The 14,743-nt window shown below is 33.9% G+C and overlaps 1 long non-coding RNA gene across 1 annotated transcript; it reads left to right on the forward strand.

The window, feature by feature from the left end:
- Positions 1 to 6,762: 6,762 nt before the first annotated feature.
- LOC143242027 (uncharacterized) lies at positions 6,763 to 12,685 on the forward strand. The gene is made up of 2 exons (XR_013022386.1): positions 6,763 to 6,831; positions 12,458 to 12,685. It is a non-coding gene; the product is annotated as an uncharacterized LOC143242027 (long non-coding RNA).
- Positions 12,686 to 14,743: the final 2,058 nt, after the last annotated feature.

Here is a 14,743-nt window from a genome sequence, read left to right on the forward strand (position 1 = left end):
AACTAATAAGTTGATTAATTTAGTAAATAATGGAATGAGGAACAGTAATTAATAAGTTGATTAATTTAGTAAATAATGAAATGAGGAACAGTAATTAATAAGTTGATTAATTTAGTAAATAATGGAATGAGGAACAGTAATTAATAAGTTGATTAATTTAGTAAATAATGGAATGAGGAACAGTAATTAATAAGTTGATTAATTTAGTAAATAATGGAATGAGGAACAGTAATTAATACGTTGATAAATTTAGTAAATAATGGAATGAAGAACAGTAACTAATAAGTTCATAAATTGAGTAAATAACGGAATGAAGGACAGTAACTAATAAGTTCATAAATTGAGTAAATAACGGAATGAAGGACAGTAACTAATAAGTTCATAAATTGAGTAAATAACGGAATGAAGGACAGTAACTAATAAGTTCATAAATTGAGTAAATAACGGAATGAAGGACAGTAACTAATAAGTTCATAAATTGAGTAAATAACGGAATGAAGGACAGTAACTAATAAGTTCATAAATTGAGTAAATAACGGAATGAAGGACAGTAACTAATAAGTTCATAAATTGAGTAAATAACGGAATGAAGGACAGTAACTAATAAGTTCATAAATTGAGTAAATAACGGAATGAAGAACAGTAACTAATAAGTTCATAAATTGAGTAAATAACGGAATGAAGGACAGTAACTAATAAGTTCATAAATTGAGTAAATAACGGAATGAAGGACAGTAACTAATAAGTTCATAAATTGAGTAAATAACGGAATGAAGGACAGTAACTAATAAGTTCATAAATTGAGTAAATAACGGAATGATGAACAGTAACTAATAAGTTCATAAATTGAGTAAATAACGGAATGAAGGACAGTAAGTAATAAGTTCATAAATTGAGTAAATAACGGAATGAAGGACAGTAACTAATAAGTTCATAAATTGAGTAAATAACGGAATGAAGGACAGTAACTAATAAGTTCATAAATTGAGTAAATAACGGAATGAAGGACAGTAACTAATAAGTTCATAAATTGAGTAAATAACGGAATGAAGGACAGTAACTAATAAGTTCATAAATTGAGTAAATAACGGAATGAAGGACAGTAACTAATAAGTTCATAAATTGAGTAAATAACGGAATGAAGGACAGTAACTAATAAGTTGATTAATTTAGTAAATAATGGAATGAGGAACAGTAATTAATAAGTTGATTAATTTAGTAAATAATGAAATGAGGAACAGTAATTAATAAGTTATTAATTTAGTAAATAATGAAATGAGGAACAGTAATTAATAAGTTGATAAATTTAGTAAATAACGGAATGAAGGACAGTAACTAATAAGTTCATAAATTGAGTAAATAACGGAATGAAGGACAGTAACTAATAAGTTCATAAATTGAGTAAATATCGGAATGAAGAACAGTAACTAATAAGTTCATAAATTGAGTAAATAACGGAATGAAGGACAGTAACTAATAAGTTCATAAATTGAGTAAATAACGGAATAATGAACAGAAACTAATAAGTTCATAAATTGAGTAAATAACGGAATGAAGGACAGTAACTAATAAGTTCATAAATTGAGTAAATAACGGAATGAAGGACAGTAACTAATAAGTTCATAAATTGAGTAAATAACGGAATGAAGGACAGTAACTAATAAGTTCATAAATTGAGTAAATAACGGAATGAAGGACAGTAACTAATAAGTTGATTAATTTAGTAAATAATGGAATGAGGAACAGTAATTAATAAGTTGATTAATTTAGTAAATAATGAAATGAGGAACAGTAATTAATAAGTTGATTAATTTAGTAAATAATGGAATGAGGAACAGTAACTAATAAGTTCATAAATTGAGTAAATAACGGAATGAAGGACAGTAACTAATAAGTTCATAAATTGAGTAAATAACGGAATGAAGGACAGTAACTAATAAGTTCATAAATTGAGTAAATAACGGAATGAAGGACAGTAACTAATAAGTTCATAAATTGAGTAAATAACGGAATGAAGGACAGTAACTAATAAGTTCATAAATTGAGTAAATAACGGAATGATGAACAGAAACTAATAAGTTCATAAATTGAGTAAATAACGGAATGAAGGACAGTAACTAATAAGTTGGTTACTTAAGTAAATAACGGAATGAAGGACAGTAACTTGTAAGTTGATTAGTTGAGTAAATAACGGTATGAAGAATTGTAACTAGTAAGTTGATTAGTTGAGTAAATAAGGGAACAAAGCGATAAAAAGATGTGCAGCACAAACTATGAGTTTTTATACAAACAGTTTCTGTATCTATGGAGATAAGCTACATCACTAATTAAATGTCACTTGAAATTTAAAATGAGAGAATATACATGAATCTCTTTGGGTAAATAACATCTGTATTCGATAAAAAATTTTCAGGAAGCAGATAATAGAAAACCAATCGGAAAGGGTTTATCACAGAAACTTTTTAGCTCATTCTAAAATTGAGTGTGGTTGTCCCAGATGGGATTGTACAGCTATACAATATAGTATCTAAAGTATTAGACATTTTATGGTGTCTAATAGATGTCTTGGTACTACATATAACGACGTTAAGCCTTTTGGAAGAGAAACACCAATAATATTTTAATATTCATCGTTAAACCCCATTTGTCAAAACCAGCACTATACCACCAAGTCAAAACTAAACTTTATATCACAAAATCCATACAAAGCCTTCTATTGAAATTGAAGAATAAATTTGAAGTGCAAAAAATTAAAAAGGAATGTTAAAAGTACCCAATGTTTTGTTGCTAGTTCTAGGCCTATTTGTTTTTGACGCTTCTGCGCTAGCTTTAACGACTAAACTTTACGTTTAAATATTTTAAAGCCTTTCTCTTTATTTCGGCCCAGCATTGCCAGGTGGATTGAGGCGTTCGACCCATAATTTGAGGGTTGTGAGTTCAAATCCCGGTCGCCCCAAACTTGCTCGCTCTTTCAGCCATGGGGACGTTATAATGTGACAGTCAATCCCACTATTCGTTGGTAAAAAGTACCCCAAGAGATGGCGGTGGGTGGTGATGTCTAGTTGCCTTTCCTCTTGTCTTACACTGCAAAATCAGTTAATTAGGGACGGCTAGCGCAGATAGCTCTCGTGTAGCTTTACGCAAAATTCAAAACAAACCAAACTCTCTTGGTTTCAGGTTTCACTGAACATGATAAAGATTTATCAAAAGCAAACTATATAACATATGGATGTGATTAAGTAGGTTTAGAATTTCAATGATTTAGGTGAAAGACGTCTCTTCTTTATCTAGCGCATGAATCTAAACTCAATTTTCGCCCTCAGGTTTACTCATTCGGCGCTAATAAAACCGCCAAATGTTTTTGATTTCTTTTGAGAAATATGTTATTTTTCTTCAGCGCATAGCTACAGAACGGGTCCTTTGTGGTGTGTATCCTGGGTGAATCGAACCTAGAATTCGTGGGCTATAACTTTTCAGGTTTACCAGCGAGCCTTTGTAGAAACTTTACGATGTGGCTTACTATTTTTTTCATCTCTTTTGAGATCGTGCTGATACTACAAACGTGACAAAGAGCACTCGTATTTAAGTGACGTCATGCTGCAACTCCCGGTAGGTGGATACAGACAGGAAATTTATTTCCTTCTTAACCAGCAAGAGATCGTGAGAGAGAGTATCAATAATCTTCCAAGATTATTTTAATCTAAGCCTCGTGCAAACTTAATAATGTTTATAGAGGACGTTGCAATCGATTTAACAATACAGGTAATAATAATAATTATTATTATCATAAAAACACTCATGGATCGGTTGAGTTTCTAGTACAAAGTTACACATTAGAATATCTATGCTGATTTCGCTGCGGCGAATCGAACCACGGGTTTTGTCATTATATGTCTAGAAAGCAACTACTGACCCCTCGGGAACACATTGTTTTCTATTAATAGTACAAAAAACAACAAGAAATCAGCATATATATAGCAAGGAGCAGTTATTTATATTTATTTATGACTGAACATATCAACGTAATGTCGATCTCAGCGGCCTCGGCATGGCCAGGTGGTTAATGTATTCGACTCGTAATCTAAGGGTCGCGGGTTCGAATCCCCGTTACATCAAATATGCTCGCCCTTTCAACCGTGGTGGCATTATAATGTGCTGTCAATCCATTATTTGTTGGTAAAAGAGTAGCTCAATAGCTGCCGGTGGGTGGTGATGACTAGCTGCCCTCCCTCTAGTCTTACACTTCAAAATTAGGGACAGATAGCCTTCGTGTAGCTTTGCTCGAAATTCAAAACAAACAAACAAACCAACCTCAGCTGGAGCATTGGGAAGTTCACAAAGTTGCACGCTAAAATTCGAGGTTCGATTCCCAGCGGTGGATACAGCAGATAGTCTATGTGGGTATGTTCTTAAAAAAAACAACGTCATGTCTGGGATAAATATGGCCTAATAATTAGCTTGCCGGACAATGTACCTAAGGTTCCATGGTTTGCGTCCGCAAATGTTAAAACAAATTAGACTTTCCATTTAGGAGATGTAGGTGCGTTATTAAGTCTAAGAAATGAAACTCAAACGTTGCAGTGTTAATTAGCTGGTATTTCTCTACAATAAACTCCTTCCAGTATTTAGCAGTAATTCTGAGGGCTTAAAGTGCTAAAAACCTGGTTTTGATATCTGTAGTGGGCACAACAAATATACAGTCATGTGAGAAAGTTAGAACATCCTATGAAAGTCTGTGTATTTTGTAACATGTTTGGATATATAAATATTTAATCTCAATTGCAACAATACTGAGAGATTATAGGAATATAACTAAACAATTAAAACTGAAGAAAATACTTTTCAAGATCTTCTGTAAATGTAATTATACACAAATTCACATTTTAACTGAGGAAAAAGTTAGGACACCCTACCCCCTAATAGCTAGTGTTACCCCATTTGGCTGAAATAACTGCAGTGAGACGCTTCTTGTAGCCATCTACCAGTGTCTGACATCGGTCTGAAGAAAGTTTGCCCCACTCCTCAATGCAGAATTCTGAGCTGTGAGATGTTTGAGGGGTTTCTTGCATGTACAGCCCGTTTCAAGTCACCCCACAGTATCTCAATGGGATTAAGGTCTGGGCTTTGACTTGGCCATTTCAGGACTCTCCATTTCTTAGTCTTCAGCCAGTCCTTGGTGGATTTACTGGTATGTTTTGGTCATTGTCGTGTTGCAGGGTCCAGTTCTGCTTCAGCTTTAATTTTCTTACAGATGTTCTCACATGATCCTCAAGCACCCTCTGATACACAGTAGAATCCAGGTGGATTCTATGACTGTGAACTGTCCAGGTCCTGCTGCAACAAAGCAGCCCCAAACCATGACACTTCCACCTCCATGCTTCACAGCTGGTACGAGGTTCTTTTCCTGGAATGCTGTATTTGGTTTACGCCAAACATGTCCTCTATTCTGGTGTCCAAATAATTCAATTTTGGACTCATCTGTCCAAAGAACATTATTCCAAAGTCCTGGTCTTTGTCTACATTCTCTTTAACAAACTTCAGTATGGCCTTGATGTTTCTCTTAGAGAGCAAAGATTTCCTCCTTGTACACCTCCCATGCAAGTTAAACTTGTGCAGTCTCTTTCTGATTGTAGAGGTATGCACTTTCACATCAACAGAGCCTGCTGTAGGTCCCGTGATGACATGTTAGGGTGTATGGAGACCTCTTTTAGCATCTTGCGGTCTGCTCTCGGGGTGAACTTGCTTGGACGACTAGACCTGGGCATGTTGGCAATTGTTTTGAAAGCCCTCCACTTGTTGACTATTTTCCGGACAGTAGAATGGCTGATTTCAAAATCTTTTGGGATCTTTTTAAATCCCTTACCAGACTAATAAGCTGCTACAATTTTCTTTCTGAAGGCCTCAGACAGCTCTTTTGTTCTCACCATGGTGCTCACTCTCACTTTAACAGTCAGGAGCACACCAAACTAAATGTCTGAGGTTTAAATAGGACAAGCCTCATTTAAAATGCTGAGTAACGATCTTCTAATCATGTGCACCTGGTGTGGTACACCTATGTGAGTTGAGCCATTTTAAGTGGGAATAAATGTGGGGGTGTCCTAACTTTTCCCTCAGTTAGAATATGCATTTTTGTAGAATTACATTTACAGAAGATCTTGAAAAGTGTTTTCTTCCGTTTTAATTGTTTAGTTATATTCCTATAATCTCTCAGTATTGTTAAAATTGAGATTAAATATCTATATATCCAAAAATGTTACCAAAATACACAGGCTTTCATAGGGTGTCCTAACTTTTTCACATGACTATAGCTCATTGTGGCTTTGTGCTTGATGTCATATTTACACATACACACAGATACATTAGCAATGGAATGATTGGTTAATTGTTTGTTTGTAACTAAGCACAAAGCCGCACATTGGGATATCTGTGTCTTACTCACCATGGGTATTGAAACCCGGATTCTAATGTCCGCAGACATACTACCGCTGTGTCAATGGGGGAGAAATCTGTTGAAACAGAGCAACCTATTAAGAGGGTAAAATTGGAACACGTGTAGAAGAAGTAAGGTTATCTTGTGTTTCTGAAAACGATAAATAAAGACTAGCCTTTTAAAGCTGAATATGACGACTCCTAGAATTGAGCGAAAGACCTCTTCAGCACTGAATGTGGCAGATATAGCGTGGTAAGTACATTATTACATATTCAGATTTGTTTCCACTTATACGTTCTTAGACTAACATTAAGTTTACTTTTAATTTGCTTAGATATGGAAGAAGCCTGAAAAGAAATTACGGTACGAGAAGCGAGGTCGAACCCATAATCTATGGAATGGTACGTTTGTTGAATTTTCATCCCTACAAAACTTCTGGCGTGTCTTCTTAGTTTTATGAAGATGAATTAGCGAAAAGTAACTGTCAGTAACGTAACAAGTCATCTACTGTTTTTGGTAAAACATTTAAAGATAGAGAAAACGTTTAGGGTATGAATGAGTTCTGTAGATATGTTTTCAGTGAGAAATGCCATTAATATGTTTTTGTAAATGAAATATAGAACCTATGAAATGTTTTTACTTTGTGTAAAACCACATTCAACATGGACAAGAAGTTAAATCAGTATTCTTAAATTCTAGAATTCTAAATTGATAAAGTAGACATGTAACGACCACGTGTCGTAAAGCAACGATATTTAAAAAAAGGACGAAAATTACGTTAAGGAAACAAACGACTATTTCGCGGTCTTCAAATATCCTACTAATTGTTACAAAACTGACTTTAAAAAATAAGTTAAGATGTTCAAATTTCACAATATCTGAAAACTCTGATTTCCAGGAAGAATTTTTCAGTCAGGTAAACGAGTCGTTCGTTAGCTGTTGGTCTTGTTTATGAAAACAATTGTTAGAGGGACAGAAAACTTAATGTAGCTTTAATGGGAAATCACATTATATAGGATAAAAACACGATTAAACATGTCAGGATAAGTTTAAGTAGAAAATATGATAAAACATGAAAATTAATATTGTAGTTCTTCAGGAAAATTCATGAGCATGTAACACTTATATAAAGAGATTTATACAAATACCTGTATAACGTTATAACATACAGAACTATTATAAACTGTCTGTTCGTGTTATCCACTCAATACCTGACTAAAGATATAACATACAGAACTATTCTAAACTGTCTGTTCGTGTTATCCACTCAATACCTGACTAAAGTTATGACATACTAAAAAAACATTATAAACTGTCTGTTCGTGTTATCCACTCAATACCTGACTAAAGATATAACATACAGAACTATTCTAAACTGTCTGTTCGTGTTATCCACTCAATACCTGGCTGAAGATATAACATACAGAACTATTATAAACTGTCTGTTCGTGTTATCCACTCAATACCTGGCTGAAGATATAACATACAGAACTATTATAAACTGTCTGTTCGTGTTATCCACTCAATACCTGGCTGAAGATATAACATACAGAACTATTATAAACTGTCTGTTCGTGTTATCCACTCAATACCTGGCTAAAGATATAACATACAAGAACTATTATAAACTATCTGTTCGTGTTATCCTCTCAATACCTGGCTGAAGATATAACATACAGAACTATTATAAACTGTCTGTTCGTGTTATCCACTCAATACCTGGCTAAAGATATAACATACAAAACTATTATAAACTGTCTGTTCGTGTTATCCACTCAATACCTGGCTAAAGATATAACATACAAAACTATTATAAACTGTCTGTTCGTGTTATCCACTCAATACCTGACTACAAAAAAGATATAACATACAGAACTATTATAAACTGTCTGTTCGTGTTATCCACTCAATACCTGACTAAAGATATAACATACAGAACTATTATAAACTGTCTGTTCGTGTTATCCACTCAATACCTGGCTGAAGATATAACATACAGAACTATTATAAACTGTCTGTTCGTGTTATCCACTCAATACCTGACTAAAGATATAACATACATAACTATTATAAACTGTCTGTCTTCGTGTTATCCACTCAATACCTGGCTGAAGATATAACATACAGAACTAAATTATAAACTGTCTGTTCGTGTTATCCACTCAATACCTGACTAAAGATATAACATACAGAACTATTCTAAACTGTCTGTTCGTGTTATCCACTCAATACCTGACTAAAGATATAACATACAGAACTATTATAAACTGTCTGTTCGTGTTATCCACTCAATACCTGGCTAACAAAGATATAACATACATAACTATTATAAACTGTCTGTTCGTGTTATCCACTCAATACCTGCCTAAAGTTATAACATACAGAACTTTTATAAATACAGATTGTAATATTAATGACGGATATTTATATAACTATTTTTTTTTTTACAAAATGATTTAGTATTACCATTAATTTGTGCTAAAACTCGTAAATATACTTTTTTTGTTTTTTTATTTAATATATTTACGTTATAATAAAGAAGTCTTGGTGGTTAAAGTGCTTCATTCTAAGTGTCAGTCCAACTTTTGTTGTTAAAATGTAGCCCAAGAGGTGGCTCTGTGTAGTGGTTAGTTTTCGTCTCGACTCTGGTTTGTCATTAAAATGGGCTGCGAGATCAGATAGCTTCCAGTTTGGCAAGGAAATGAATGGATAAATATTCAAATTAAAATAATAATTTATTATTAGTTTTATCGACACATTGAAGTTCGAAAACTTCGTTAGATACATGTATTATTTCGAGTTGAAATAAACAGAGGCCAGGATCAACTATATTACCTTGCCCTATCAAACTGCCAATTTATTCAGTTCTAGTTCGTACCAGTTGGTAAAGCTGTTGTTTTTTTATTGTGAAACTTTACATAAATTCAACTTGCATTTTGAAATATATTTTCGGGGCATTTTTGAAATCTTGTTCCCCGTCACCTTAAGAGAAACAAACAAGTTTTTCTTGCACGAAGCGAAAAAGTGCTCGAACTGAACGAGATTAAGAAAATCTCGCAAGTTCTCGCCGAAATCAGAATCGTAGCGTCTGTTACGTCTCTTTACTTAGCAGATTCTGTAAATTCGTATCTCAAGGTTCAATCTTATTACGCGCCCTCTGATGCTTAGAGCAGATTTTCAAAATCCGGTTAGACAAATGTTCATACATTAGTTGAATAACACAATACAGGATGTATTTTATTTTGTCATTAAAATAAAAATAGACATTGTAGAATAACTTTCCTGTTCGGTAAGATTATGATGTGTTAGATTAATTATTGGATATTCATGAGGATAATGTGAGTATTTAGCCTTCAGAATATGTTCTACAATGGAAGAACATTTCCAAATATTTCTCTTCTAAGTCTTACTAAATCTAAACTTAAAACAAAGCTTCAAATTAAACAAATAACCAATACTGTAGTAACGCGATCTGAGGCAACACGAATTACTTTATGTGTTTTTGTAAACTTATAATTATTTTTAGTTTTTTATTAGATTTATTCGTTAATTTATTTATTATTAGACACATAACTACGCAATGGACTGTCTGTCTGTCTTCTATCGAACGAGGTATCGAAACCTAAACTCCAAATCTGTAAGATTTGCTACTAAATATTGGGAGGGTTAGAGGGCTACCGTTTCAAGAAGTTTTGCTGAGAAAATTATCATGATATCAGAACTGAGAGAAAGAAGTAAAACACGTTTCATACATCAATGTTTCAGATCTTCGACTGTGTCTCTGTGATTACAGTAAGTTGCAAAACTAAACACTCCCTAACACTTAAAAACTTTCATGAGCTTCAACTAATAAAGTTTCGAGCACAGCGAGGGCTATCAGAATTGCACGATGGTTATTCTCGACCACAGGGATCTTTGACTTGGTTGTTTGTTTAATGATCCAACCCACAATCATGTACTTATATTGGTTTTGATATAGTCGCACCTAAAACTTATTTTTTTAACTTTTTGTATTTTAATTTATAAAAATGTTGCTTGGCACAGTTTACGACCGAAGAAATATACTATCAGGTGTCGTTGGTGTTTCAAAAGTAATATTAATAACGTCCTGTAAGAGTAAGCTATGTAATTAATGAAAATTTAATCAAACTGGCCATCAGAACAACTAGTTGCATTCACTTTTCTTGCGTTTTTACTCACGATGACTAAAGTTGTTTTGTTTTATCATTCAGGTATCCTCGATGTTAACGATACTTTCGGACGTAATCCCAATAATATCTTGCAAAGTCCGGCTAGCTTGAGATATTTATGTTATTTTTAAATATAGATATTAAGATAATGAGGTAAAATAGTATAATATTATTAAACATAGTTGGTATCTGTCTCTCGGTCACGCGCTGATGTCACAGCAACTTATTACGTTATTTAAGTAGTTTAGCTTCATGTCAATTAGACGCGAGTAACCTATGACTGATCGAAAATTAAAAATATATTTGGACTAAAATGTACAAAAAATTGCATCTTTTTTACAATTCCAAAACGTAACGTTGCAAGCAGTATTTTGTTTGTATGTAATTTAGCATGTAGTTGCACAATGGGCTGCCTGTGATCTGCCTATGGGTATCGAACCCCAATTTCCAGGGTTGTAATACTTACTTTTTTGTCTGTCCTGAAAATGCGAGCTGAATTTCGTTTCAACAGATATAAACAAAAGTCTTATGTGTTACATATAACAATATATTAATTGAAACATTATCAAAATTTTTAAAGGTATAACGTTATATCGAAGGATAACACTATAAACTTACATACTGATGTTATAAAGTATGGTAAACTTTAACCCTAATTAAGTTAAAGGAAAATATTGTGCACAAGTTACAGTGTTAATTTATCTCCTGTTGGTTTGAAGTTAAGCACAAAGCTACACAATGGGTTATCTGTACTCTGCCTACCACGGGTATCGAAACCTGGTTTCAAGCGTTGTAAGTCCATAGACATACTGCTGTGCTGCTACTGGGGGCTAATTTATCTCTTTATCGAATATAGGATGTGCTTAAAGGCTTAACTAATGTTAGGCCTAAGACATGTCGGTGTTTGCAATTATAATTATTTTACATAATTATGCAAACCTTCTATTCAGAAAAGGCTGTTTGAACCAAGATACAGATTAAACCTCATATTTTGCGGGTATTTTCTAGTCTTAAGAAACTAAAATAAAAATTATGGAGACTTGATATATTAAATGGTATAGTCAGTACTGTGAACGAAAATAACGATAAATAATATATTATTTCATAGAAACAGAGATACACTATCTGTGTGCTTTAAGTATTCTACTAAAGATGGCACCTTCTGTTAATACCCTCATTTTGATGAGGATATCATAGAGTATATAGAAAAAACATCAAACTCTAGAACCTTGATTAACTGAAAACTGAAATGTCAGTAAAACAATAGAATGACATCAACACTACAAACATGATTATATTACAGACTTATTCTTTTCACAAGTAAAATTAAACATACAATCTGTTACGCTAGGCCTAATGCGTTCCTTGATGTGTCGTACGTTCTTGTGCTGACTGCAGTTTCTCTTGTCCAAGGTTCATCAGTACAACTTCGGTTAGCAAACCAAAGAAATATACTTAAGCTTTCTCACAATGGTGATGCTTATACATCTGTATGGGTTTTTGTGGATTCATTTTTCCTTACCATACAACATCCTAATTCAGTTGATAACGACATTAGACTACACAATCTTGGTAATAATATTGTAACGATACCGAACGATGGAGATTTGGTTGTAGTTTTATAACCCCACTGAAGAACATAATTTGTTAACAACGGTAGACTAACACTTAATGAGTGTTTGGTATAAAGAATGAAGTCTTTCGTGGTATTGTTGAGGTTGTATAACATTTTAAACTTTATTAAAACGAGTATAGAATGCTAGTATGAGGTGCACAGTTTTGTTAATGATTTGTTTGTTGTGTTTTCAATAATCACACGAGATTTTCTCTCTTCCAGCTTTCTGACCTGTCTGACGACATCCGCCGATAATAACGTGAGAGCGAGAGACATAAAGAAGTTTGAAAATACTATTATTAGATAGTTTTTAAATTAGTTTACTCTGATCGAGAATTGTTTTCAAAACTTACTGTCATTTTTTGTTAACTGTTCAGAAGAACTGGGTACCACAGCAACTTAGGAACCATATTTGGAATGTACAACACAGAATAAATCACAAGCATCAAATTACTAGTTGTTTCTTGTCTTTAAAGCTGTTACTGAAGACATTTAACCATTATAATTGCCACGTGTTGGTGGGAACTTTGAAGAAGGCAAATTCTAATAGGTTACTTTTTTTTGTATAAAAATTTACATAACTTTGAGGACTAATTTCTTGCTTTGGTAAATGCAATGAAACTGAAAATGTAGTGTCGACGTAGATGAAAAGTCTGCCCAAAACGAGAGAACATTTACTCAGGGCCACTTAATTTGGATCTTGGTTTCCAATGTAAGAATGATTGAAGCGACATCTGATGGGGTTGTAAGAATGATTGAAGCGACATCTGATGGGGTTAATGTAAGAATGATTGAAGCGACATGATGGGGTTCCAATGTAGGAATCTTGAAGCGACATCTGATGGGGTTTGTCCAAGAATGATTGAACGACATCTGAAATGGGGTTCAATAAATAATTGAAGCTTGACATCTGACAGGGTTCAATGTTTCGCAAGACTTCTCTTTCTGATCTCCGCAAAGTTTGTTTCTCTTGTAATTATTATCCTTCCTGTCTTCCACTTGAAATCAGGTCTTGGATAAACTTAACTTTCTCCCAGAGATATATCCATTGGTTCAGTAAAGGTCTTGTTACCTGCCAGATAAAGGAAGAAACTAGTTGTGGTAAAGTTGGGTCTTGTTACATGCCAGATAAAGGAAGAAACTAGTTGTAAAGTTGGGTCTTGTTACCTGCCAGATAAAGGAACAAACTAGATATGGTAAAGTTGGGTCTTGTTACCTGCCAGATAAAGGAACAAACTAGATGTGGTAAAGTTCGGTCTTGTTACCTGCAGATAAAGGAACAAACTAGATGCGGTAAAGTTGGGTCTTGTTACCTTCCAGATAAAGGAACAAACTAGATATGGTAAAGTTGGGTCTTGTTACGTGTCAGATAAAGGAACAAACTAGAGTGTGGTAAAGTTGGGTCTTGTTACCTGCTAGATAAAGAAACAAACTAGATGTGGTAAGGTTGGGTCTTGTTACCTGCTACATAAAAGAAACAAACTAGATGTGGTAAAGTTGGGTCTTGTTACCTGCCACATAAAGAAACAAACTAGATGTGGTAAAAGGTCTTGTTACCTCAGATAAAGGAACAAACTAGATATGGTAAAGGTCTTGTTACATGCCAGATAAAGAAACAAACTAGTTGTGGTGAAGTTGGGTCATGTTACCTGCCAGATAAAGAAACAACCTAGATGTGATAAAGTTGGGTCTTGTTACCTGCTAGATAAAGTAACAAACTAGATGTGATAAAGTTATCTTGTTACACAGATAAAGGAAGAAACTAGTTCTGGTAAAGTTGGGTCTTGTTACCTGCCAGATAAAGGAACAAACTAGATGCGGTAAAGTTGGGTCTTGTTACCTCCAGATAAAGGAACAAACTAGATATGGTAAAGTTGGGTCTTGTTACGTCAGATAAAGAAACAAACTAGTTGTAGTGAAGGTCATGTTACCGAACAAACTAGATATGGTAAAGTTGGGTCTTGTTACCTACTAGATAAAGAAACAAACTAGTTGTGGTGAAGTTGGGTCATGTTACCCCCAGATAAAGAAACAACCTAGATGTGATAAAGTTGGGTCTTGTTACCTGCTAGATAAAGAAACAAACTAGATGTGGTAAAGTTGGGTCTTGTTACCTTCCAGATAAAGGAACAAACTAGATATGGTAAAGTTGGGTCTTGTTACCTGCCAGATAAAGGAACAAACTAGATATGGTAAAGTTGGGTCTTGTTACCTGCCAGATAAAGGAACAAACTAAATATGGTAAAGTTGGGTCTTGTTACCTACTAGATAAAGAAACAAACTAGTTGTAGTGTAAGTTGGGTCTTGTTACCTGCCAGATAAAGGAAACAAACTAGATGTGGTAAAGTTGGGTCTTGTTACCTGCTAGATAAAGAAACAAACTAGATGTGGTAAAGTTAACTTGTTACCTGTCAGATAAATAAAGACAAACTAGATGTGATAAAGTTGGGTCTTGTTACCTGCTAGATAAAGTAACAAACTAGATGTGATAAAGTTGGGTCTTGTTAA

This window comes from Tachypleus tridentatus, unplaced genomic scaffold (genome assembly GCF_004210375.1).
Source record: "Tachypleus tridentatus isolate NWPU-2018 unplaced genomic scaffold, ASM421037v1 Hic_cluster_1, whole genome shotgun sequence".
NCBI classification, from domain to species: Eukaryota; Metazoa; Arthropoda; class Merostomata; order Xiphosura; family Limulidae; genus Tachypleus; species Tachypleus tridentatus.